Genomic DNA, 11382 nt, shown 5'->3' on the forward strand with positions numbered 1-11382 from the left:
ACCTGTAACATATGTATAAAATATGGTCAGCTATAAATATTGCTGGTGAGTTTCCACAGTTTAAATACGTACATAAAAAACCATACAATTCATAGACATGTGGTAAACGAGCAAGTACGTCCTTTCCAGTTGGTACAACCAACGTACTTGGATAATCGCGCAAGTGAGGTCCTTTCCAATTGGTAACAACCAACGTACTTGGATAATGAGGCTCTTTGCCACTCGATACAAATGGACCGGAGTGCAAAAGGGGGCGTATGATCATACTTAATGAGGCTTCCTAATCGTGCAAGTAATATTCGTGCAAGTAATACAAGTAACACACAAGTCCATATACGAATTGTAGTTTTCTAATAGAAGAAATAATACTTGAATTTTTTATAAGGATACATATGCTACCCCAAAACATTAAAACATTAAAAGGGGTGGTGAAAAACTCACCTTATGAATAAGGTAATAAAAGAAGCTTGAAAGCATTGAAGAATGCAACAACCGAACACGTCACGCAAGCCGAAGCGTGTGATCAATACCAACTAAAATAGATAAAAAAATAAGACTCAATCGATAACCTTTATTGAATATTTCATGTTATTTTGTATTCTTTAATTATAATATTAACATTTAAGTTTTAATGAAAATTTGGTTATTAATATGATTTAAGTATCTTAGCGGCGAGAAAACGAAGTTTATATGTTCAAAAAGCTTGAACTATTGGTTATAAGTTATAATTATAATTATTACGTTGACTAAACGATTTCTAGGAATTTAAAATTTACCTTACGTTTATTAAACGAGTTTTAGTTACGGTTTACGAAAATGAAAAACTCGGTTTTTAAGTGTGAAATGGTGAGATATATTTTATAGTTAGTTTACATAATTTTTATTTAACTTAAAAAGGTTTCTATAATTTTATTTTGATTTTTAATGATTAAAAAGGATTTATTAATTAGGTGAAAAATTAAATAAAAGTAATATGGCTGACCCAGGTTTCGAACCCGGGTCTTGAGGTTTACATGTGCAGTGTGTAACCAGTTGAGCTAGGATGAACATTTATTTAAGCTTGGTTTCCCTTGTTTAAATATAATAACAGTTTCCAATAATTTTGGGTTAAATAGTAATAATAATATGTTATCAAAAAAAAAGAAGGAAGGCATATGTGACCCGGGTTTCGAACTCGGGTCTCTTATTTGTTATCCTAACATGTTAACCAGTTGGTCTAAAGAGCAATTCAGATTAAGCTTGAAAAATATTATATATATATATAATAATGAAAGTTCATATTCTTCCTTTATCAAGAACATAAACCCTAATTTTAACAATTGGGGTTTCTGTTCTATGTTTGTTCAAATTAGTTTAGGGTTATTGTTTATTGGTGTAACGACATTAAAGAGCATATATCAATTACCTTTAGATGTTATGATTTGGTGAAGAACACAACGATGCCGGAGCCGAAGCTTTGAAGAACAATTATGATAATTATAGAGTGATTTAGAGAGAAAGAGAAGTATGAGCGAGTTGTAAAGGTTGTGTAATGTCCTATTTATACTACTATTGGAGCGTATACACGTTAAATGCTTTAATTTTGATTCCCGTAAAATCCGGCGAGTGTCACGGGATTTGATTCGCGAATAAGTTTGTTATGATGTAATTAATATGCTGATTATCGTGTAATATTGATGATACAACGCGTTAAACAACTTTTTCGGGTCAAATTTTAGAGTTTAGAGGCTGTTTGGGATTTGTCGGTGCCGCCACCGGCAGCCGGCCGGAAAAACAGGGAAGGAGGGAGGGGGGGGGGGGGGCGGGTAGGGTTTTGTTATAATAATTTAAATAAAATTTACAGTTTCAGCCCCTTATGTTTAACAAACTTATTAAATGTAATTTAAATTCTTTTAAGTTAAAATAAGTTTTCAAGTTTTACACTTTTGACCCTAAACTTAATAATCGAATTAAATGGTTTTCGGTTTTGGATTATTTACGCGTTTTAACTCGCTTAACGTTTGAGGCTCGGGGTTTCATAAATAAATTGAACATAGTAATAGATGAACGAACATTGAACGTAAATGTCGGGAATATTTTATTAAAATATTTAATACATCGAAACGACCCAACGGGTCGGGTTTACAAATACGAAAACGAATCGAAAATTGACAAATGTCACAGGTCGTATAACAGCAGACTTCTCGATTCCATCCATGTCCTTCACTGTTAATAACCAACTTATAACCTTCACCGGTGAGCCTGTCGCTTCACCCGCAACCTCAACCACTATCCATTCTTTACTTACCAAAGGGTCGGTCGCATCCATGCACACGTTAATATTTCAACATGATACCAAACCGGCCACATTGATCCCTCCTACACATGAGGATTTGGCTATTCAGACTCTCTTACAACAGTTTGCAAGTATTTTTCAACCACCCAATACTCTTCCGCCGCCTCGGCCGCAAGACCACCACATTCACTTGTGTCCTAATAGTCAACCTGTCAATGTGAGGCCCTATCGATACCCACACTATCAGAAAGAGATAATGACCAAGCTTATCGCTGAGATGCTTGCGGATGGTATAATTAAACCGAGCACCAGTCCTTACTCTTCCCCAGTTCTGTTGGTCCGCAAGAAAGACGGTACCTGGCGCTTCTGCGTCGATTACCGTGCGTTAAACGCCATTACGGTACGAAACCGTTTCCCTATACCAACTGTAGACGAGTTCATTGATGAACTGCATGGCGCAACAATTTTTTCCAAATTGGATTTGCGGGCCGGTTATCATCAAATCCGGGTTAACCCAGACGACATCCACAAAACGGCTTTTCGAACGGTTGATGGACACTAAGAATTTTTAGTCATGCCTTTCGGGCTCTCCAACGCCCCGTCTACTTTCCAAGCAGCCATGAACCACCTTTTCTGTCACGAACTTCGTCGCTTTGTGCTCGTTTTCTTTGATGATATTTTGGTCTATAGTCGATCACATGACGAACATCTTCACCACCTTTGCCACGTCTTTCACATCTTATCATGTAATCAATATTATGCAAAGTTGTCTAAATGTGAGTTTGGAGTCTCTAAGGTTCACTATTTGGGTCATGTGATCACATCTGAAGGTGTCGCAACAGACAATGACAAGATCTTAGCCATTCAAGAGTGGCCCATACCTACATCACTAACCGCGTTACGGGCTTTTCTTGGGCTAACCGGCTATTATCGACGATTCGTTCAACGTTACTCTCATATTGTAGAGCCACTAACTGACTTGTTGCAGCACTCAAAAAAATTTGCTTGGTCAAAAGCGGCCCAGGAAGCTTTCGACAAACTCAAAGCTGCTATGGTTACCCTTCCTACCCTCACATTACCAAATTTTTCCCAAGTATTCGATATTACTACGGATGCGTCCGACTATGGTATCTGCGCGGTTTTGTCCCAAAAAGATAAACTAATTGCTTTTTTTAGTAAGAAACTTCAAAAAAACATGTTGGCCTCTTCGGCATACATCCGTGAGTTGTTCGCTATTACCGAAGCGATTAAAAAATGGTGTCATTATCTTCTTGGACGCCGCTTCCGTGTGTTTACAGACCAGCGGAGCCTCCGGCACCTGCTCACCCAGGTTATCCAAACACCCGAACAACACAAATGGGCCAGCAAGCTGCTCGGTTATGATTTTGAAATTCATTATAAACCCGGTAAGGAAAATAAATTAGCCGATGCTTTGAGTCGCATTGACGATTTGCACATGCTCACGCTTTCTACCCCGATCTTTCCTTGGTTGCACGAATTACGTGACTACTACACGAACTTTCCAGCAGGTCGTGCGCTCCTTACGGGCATCGTTGACTCCACTAATACATTTGATTACACAGTTCATGATGGGTTGGTTTATCATAACAATCGCTTGCTAATTCCGGATATACCCTCCCTTCGCCACCGGTTATTGCATGAATTTCACTCAAGTTTATTAGGAGGTCATTCGGGTATTACAGCCACTATCAAGCGGCTTAAAGCTAACTTTTCATGGCCTAATATACGATCAGAGGTCACAAAATTCATCTCCGAATGCATCGTTTGTCAGCAAACCAAATACTCCACCCACAAGCCGTACAGGTTGCTACAGCCTCTGCCCACTCCACATCAGGTTTGGGAAGATATATGAAGAAACACTAAGTGAACCCTGGACAGATTATAGATAATCTGGGGTTTACGTAATGTTTCCCACGGATGAGATCTAGCTAAGGCTGTTCTTCAGGAGACCTGCAAAACAAACACCGTAAGCTCGTCACTGAGAAGGGGGGGGGGGGGGGTTCCTCCTTGTGACCACCCTCCGGCGTGAGAATCAGACTAGATTGCTCTGAATATAAGTGTATATTAAGAGATTGCTAGATAACTGGATAGCAGATGATCTTACCATTCCAAGATGTTGGAGTATTTATAGCCGAAGGTAGGTTTCCAAGCAGGTACAGCCGGCTGAATAGTGTTCCTGTTCTACCAACAGTGGATTATGCACAGGCCATACTGGTTGGTGGATAAGTTACGGCCAACAGTAACAAAGTCGGCTGCACTATTCCACCAACTGTAGATTATGCACGTCCCACCTACTGTGGATTATACGCAGGCCATGCTGGTTGGTGAATAGGTTACGGCCAACAGTAATACTATTCTACCAACTGTAGGCTACGCACGCCCGTCAGTAAGAGTTGGTGAGTAGGCAGCGGCTAATAGTGACAAACAGTACTAGAGGGTGCTCCTCCTCGTACTGTTGTCGGTGAGCTGTCACCCTGTGATTGGCTCATGGGTTGTTCTGGTCAGATCATCTGTCCTATCCATACCTTGGTAGGTATAGTACAAAAGATCTTTCAGAATCATACGGACTGGCTCATTTTGGCGGGATTGTTCCCGCCTTGCTCATTCCTTCATGTGACTACTGAAGTAGCTATTGCCTTGTGCGTGTAGCCCTGCTGTCTGCGGGTAGCCTTCCCTGATGGCTTGTATCCGCAACTGCGGGAACAGGCGGGGTACTTCACCATTGGGAGGCTTTCCCTGCGTGTACAGCTTGCGTACTGCGCGTAAGATTCTATGAGCATGGTGGGTCCTGCGGGAGTAGATGGCCTTTGCGCAGACGTCCCTATTCAAGGTGAGTCTTGCGGGACCAACTGGTCTCTGCTGGGACCTACCTCTTCAATATATCTATGGATTTTATTACCAGTTTGCCCCCTTCAAATGGCAAAGCCGCTATCTGGGTCATCGTGGATCGGTTCTCCAAATTCGCCCATTTCATTGCTCTTCCAGCCCATTACACGGCTCAATCCTTAGCTACTATCTTTCTTGACCAGGTTTACAAACTACATGGGTTACCTAAAAGTGTTTTATCTTATCGTGACCCCATATTTCTAAGTCGGTTTTGGACGGAATTATTTAAAACGATCGGCACAAAATTGTTTCATTCTAGCGCTTATCACCCTCAAACCGACAGCCAAACCGAGGTTGTTAACCGCACCTTGGAAAGCTATCTTTTGTTTTGCGTGTGATGAACCGAAACGATGGACCAAATTCTTATATTTAGCAGAATTTTGGTATAATACATCTTACCATAGCGCTATTGAGATGTCCCCGTTTCAAGCGCTTTATGGCCGGCTACCACCATCCATTCCCAGTTACACTCGGTCTGATTTACAACCTAAATCCATAGATGATACTCTCTTGGAACACCAACAACTTCTAGCAGTGCTCAAGACTAATCTTCAGAAAACCCGACAACGTATGGCTGAACAAGCTAACCGCCACCGGCAAGAGTTGGAATTTTCGGTTGGCGATCAAGTATTATTGAAACTTCAGATGTACCATCAAAAATCTGTCGTTCATCAGGGTGTTGAAAAGCTTAGTCGTCGTTTTTATGGGCCGTTCACAATTCTGGAACGCGTTGGCAAGGTTGCATACCGCCTCGATTTACCGATTGGTTCTCACATTCATCCAGTATTTCACATTTCACTGCTTCGTCCTTGCAAAGGTGATTGGTCTTCCTGTGCCAGTCCATTTCCACAAGATCTCCTGGACAAAGTTAGTTTACCACTTATGGCCGGCCTTGCGAACAATGCCGTTGTTGAAGGGGGGAATATTGATACAATTGGCTCAGAAGACCCAACAACCAAATCAGGCCCAGCTACAACTGGAAGACCCAAACGTGCAGCTATGATTCCAAAAAGGCTCCAAGATTGAAGCAATCATATTTTACAACTATTTTATTTCGTTTCCTAGTTTATGCTTTGTATATTTTCCAAGTTCTTATTTCTTATTTTCCAAGATTTATCTTCTATAAGTACTCTTTTAATTTTGAATAAAAAGATGAGAAAATTGTCCCAAATATTCTGTTATTCTCTGCTATTCTTCTTGGAGATTGACCGTCTCGAACTAGGTCGTATCATTATCTCAGTATTAATACTTTAATTTTTACAAAATTGTAGTTTGATCCTTAAATTTCTAATTTTCTATTGGTAAAAGAAATTATTGTAACCCCAAGTCCTTTCGAAACTAACTTTTAAACCTCTACTCCAATTTTAACTTCTAGAAAGTACTATCATATAAAAGAATTCTCAAAAGATAAACCATCGCACATTCGCACTTCTATTTATTTATTTATTATTTATTCTTCCTAATGTGACATTATTGTCCTGAAAAGGGCTTAATAAGAAATTTATAACTAACCCAACTAACTTAGAAGAAGGTAAATAATAATCACACTTACCATTGTTTATTGTATACAATCATGATTCTTCCACAAACAGAAACCAAATGTTATAAAAGAAAAATTTAAAATAGTATAGTGTGAATTATCATAATGCATCTAATTTCAACTTTAAATCCCAATAAGAAAAGATAACTTATAATTAAAATATATAATTTTTAAGAGGTACCAAACTTGTTGTTTTAGTACAAATCATAATACACAGGATTAAGACATTTTAGGGGCATTTTTGTTTTTTAGCAAAATCATGTATGGTTAATTCTAATTTATTCAATAATAATTACAAGTTGGTCCTTTAACTTTAATCATATTTTGTTAATTTCAAAAATAATTACATATATATCCCTTATTTTAAACCAACTACCCCCTCGACGTTTAAACGTTTATAACTTTTTTACACGTTAATATTTTATACAAAAACATTATACCATAAAAACAAGTATTTTATTCTCTTTAAATTGAGTATGGTATTGCTATATTTTCTCATTTTAAAATTTTTAATGTTTTACGTGATTACCATTAAAGGCCGACAAACGGGTCTGGCGGGTTCGGCCATTCGGGTCATGGGTCTAAAAGGTTAAGGTTGGAATGGGTTGATACAAAAAAAGGTATTCCAACCGATACAAAAAAAGTTAAGGTTGGAATGGGCCGGGACGGGTTCGGGTCAAAAGGGGTCAAGTCAGAACGATTTCGTGTTAGAACAGTGTCAGACGGAACGTGTTGCGGGTCAAGATGCGCTTAATGTAGCGTTACGTGTGCATCGACACTTGATTGCGCGCGTACAGTCGTTGTGTGACGTGCTTACTAACACCGGTTAAGCTTCTAATGCCCTGTTATGAGCATATTATTGCCAGGTTACGTACGCACTGTTGGGAAGTCGCGCACTTACTGAAACAATGAAACAGTAACACCGTTACGCGTTCGATGCCATGTTTGTATACATACTCCGCTACATGGCGCGGGCACATGGCTAGTAATTAAAATAACCATCAAACTATCAAAGTTAACCTTGCTAACACTTCAATATCATGTGTCCCTTAAATGAATGGATTTCATGCAAAGTGTTCCCTTTGCGTGAACTAAACAAGTTACCCTTTTCCAGGAAAGTAGGCATGGCCATTTACAAGTACACAAGGCGTGGGTCCGGTGGGGCAAGTTTTGATAAAAACTATGTACTAAAACGTGAACTTATATTTGAAAAACGATATACCAAACCGGCCTGCTAGATGTAGCCAATTTTAGCGATTTGACCGATTTTTAATTAAGATTTTCAAAATAGTAGATCAGTATTAACAATCTTCAAGGAATGCTATATCTGGAAACCAAGCAATATATCCGGACATGCATCATGATACGTATATGTCTATACGGGTTACATAAGGACAACTTTCATCAGACATCATCATATTCAGTTCCTATACCCTGTATAGGTGCAATTTATGATTTTTATTTTGAATGTTTGTTTTATAAGATCCTATTTTTAATTAATTAAAACTTTTTACAAAAGAAACACAAAATTTAAGAAATAGCATCTCACATAATTCATAATTGTAAGATAAAAACACATAATTTATAAATAAAAATAAACATATTTAAAAGTGCTCCATACTAATTGAACAACCTACGAACAATAGGTGATTTGAGGTATCTAAAGTCGCCTTCTAAAGGCCGATACCTCAAAACGATCTTATTCATAGGTTGTTCAAATTGCATGGAGAAAAATATACACCTCTAATTATGTATATTTTTATTTAGGAAAATTGAATGTTAATAATCCAAACTATTAACCATTGACCAATAAGAATCCTAAATAACAATTTGACCAGTAGCAATCCCAACTTTCAACTTTGTTACCATTAACAATCTCGGACTAGCTGACCGTTAATTCTGTTTATTTTTTGATGACGTGTCTTAGTATTTGGCAGTTATGTGGCATCGAGATGGATTTTTCAGGTCTGATGGAAAGAGGTTCTGTGAAAGTGAGAGAGAGACTGGCTGGATGGTGGCCGCGGCCGGAGATAGTAGTGGTGGTTTTCTGGAAACGATGAAAGTAGTGAGAGTAGGACTGTTTAAAGGGTAAGACCCGACCCTTTTAGCTAATATCCTACTCGGACCCCTTATCCTTTTAGGAAGAAACATGGACCCGAGACCCTACCCTCTAAACAATAAAAGGACGGGTATAAATAAGGGTTTTAAGGGTTCAACCCTTTACCCTTTAAGGTAGTAATCACGTCTCCTTTTCTGCATTTACTAGTTACATATCTCATATATGACTTTATATATAAATCCTAGAACAATTATACCTTCATTTAATAACATAGTAAAGTTTAACTTTGAAAGTTTATCAACCATTCAACTGATGCAAATTCAGTGATTCCCATATATATGTTTTCAGTCACTAGTACGACCCTTTATTTTTATTTTTCTTAGTAGTTGGGAAATTCCGTATGATACACATATGAAATACAAATCTCTCTTAAATTTCAGATTAATCGCGAATTTGATGTATTTCTATCTAAAAACTAGTATAAGGGTCAAGGGTTTTAAAAAGGGTCGGACCCTTGAAAACCTTTACCATTTAAATTGAAATTTAAATACCCTTAACCCGACCCATATTATAAATTCGGGTCTAATTAAGGGTTTTGCGAGTTGGGTAACCGGGTTTTAAGGGACCAACCCTTATCTTGCTCACCCCTAAGTGAGAGTGAGAGATGATGGTGGTGGCCGAACGGTTGTGATGGTGATGGCGTTAAAGAGAGATGATGGCGGCTGTTTTTTTGATTGCGGTGGTTCCAAGTGATGGTTAGAGGTGGTAGCGACAATGAAGATGAAAGACTTGTTGTGGTGGTGGTTTGTTTTGACTTGTGGGTTCAACTTTGGTTGATTATATATTAGGGATGAGCATTTGGTACTTGGTACCGGTACCGATTTCGGTAATCGGTACCAAAGTTTTGAGTTTCGGGATTGGTACGGTACCAGTATGTAAAGCCCCGAACCCGGTAGCCTTACTTTAGCGTCGGATTTACTCATAAACACAGTTCTTGCAATTCAGAGTTCATTAAAACTTTCGCGGAAACGTTTACTTGAAGCATTCGTTACAAAACATTAAATCCCTTCTTTGATATTATAAAACAAATCATTATATTTAAACATCTTTTCTTCTTTCTTCAGATGCCAGCCGTTCAATCCATGCCATGCGTCATCCTCATGCTAACTCTATAATCAGCTCACCTGCGTGCATACTAAAAGTCAGCTATGCTGAGTGAGTTCTAGTTAATCATACACTATACAATACACATAAACTTATATTCTTTCAGTCATACTTTCATACTTTCTTTACATACATAATCATACGTTTTAAAGAGCCTTTCGCCCTATAACCTCACAGATATTATAAGGGTCTGGTCCCTAACATCACAGATATTATAAGGGTCTGGTCCCTAGTTCTCGAATATTAGTAGGGTTCGATTCCCTCTTCGTTACCATACAACCATACATCATACTTCGAGTATTATTAGGGCTCGGTACCCTTTTCGTAACCATACAACCATACAACCATCATTCCTTCTTTTATTAACTTTATCATGTTCATACACATAAGCATACATATCATACTTACCTTATACATAGCGTTACAACCTGACAGTACGTGCAATATCCGAAGATCGTTCACGTACCATCAAGCAATCATTCATACATATCACATATATCACATATGGCATACACTTATCACTTAGGATAAATGTATTAACAACACATCGAGTATGCACACAGCCCCGAAAACATAACGAGGAATGGGGCTAGAAACTCACCTGAACACGGTTACGTTCACCGTTAATCGTAATCCCTTTCTTCAGTTGTGCACGGCTGACTGTATAACAAGTATACGTATCAATCAACTATCACTACTCATATTGTATTTCTATCTTTGACCCACAACGAACGGGGGTCCGGGGGGCAGCGCCCCTGGCAGCGGGGTCTAGGGGCGGCAGCCCCTAGCAGGGTCCAAGGGGCAGATCCCCTGGCTGGGGTCGAGCTGCCAGGTCAGCTTGGAAAAATTTTATTTCCATTAACTGTCTTAACACATTTTTCATTAGGTTTTTAATTTATTTTCTAATCGAATTTGACTTTAAGCGAAGTTAAACCTTAAGCGAACTTAGCTTTAGGCGAAGTTATCAGTTAGGCGAACTTGGCCGTAAGCGAAGTTATCAATTAGGCGAACTTGGCCTCAGGCGAAGTTACCAGTTAGGCGAACTTGGCCGTAAGCGAAGTTATCAATTAGGCGAACTTGACCGTAAGCGAAGTTATCTATTAGGCGAACTTGACCTCAGGCGAAGTTACCAGTTAGGCGAACTTGGCCGTAAGCGAAGTTATCAATTAGGCGAACTTGGCCGTAAGCGAAGTTATCAATTAGGCGAATTTGACCTCAGGCGAAGTTACCAGTTAGGCGAACTTGGCCGTAAGCGAAGTTATCAATTAGGCGAACTTGGCCTCAGGCGAAGTTATCGCTTTGAAGGCGAAGTTATCGCTTTGAAGGCGAAGTTGCCCAGTTCGTGGCGAAGTTGCCCAGTTCAGCCACTGTTTGGTTTCTATCAACCATTTTGGCGATTTTAACACCCTTGTTATGGTTCGACATCACCCACTACGT

Source organism: Bidens hawaiensis, unplaced genomic scaffold (assembly GCF_021521415.1).
Source record: "Bidens hawaiensis isolate Kalapana, Puna unplaced genomic scaffold, B.hawaiensis_p1.1 tig00026606_1, whole genome shotgun sequence".
Classification (NCBI taxonomy): Eukaryota; Viridiplantae; Streptophyta; class Magnoliopsida; order Asterales; family Asteraceae; genus Bidens; species Bidens hawaiensis.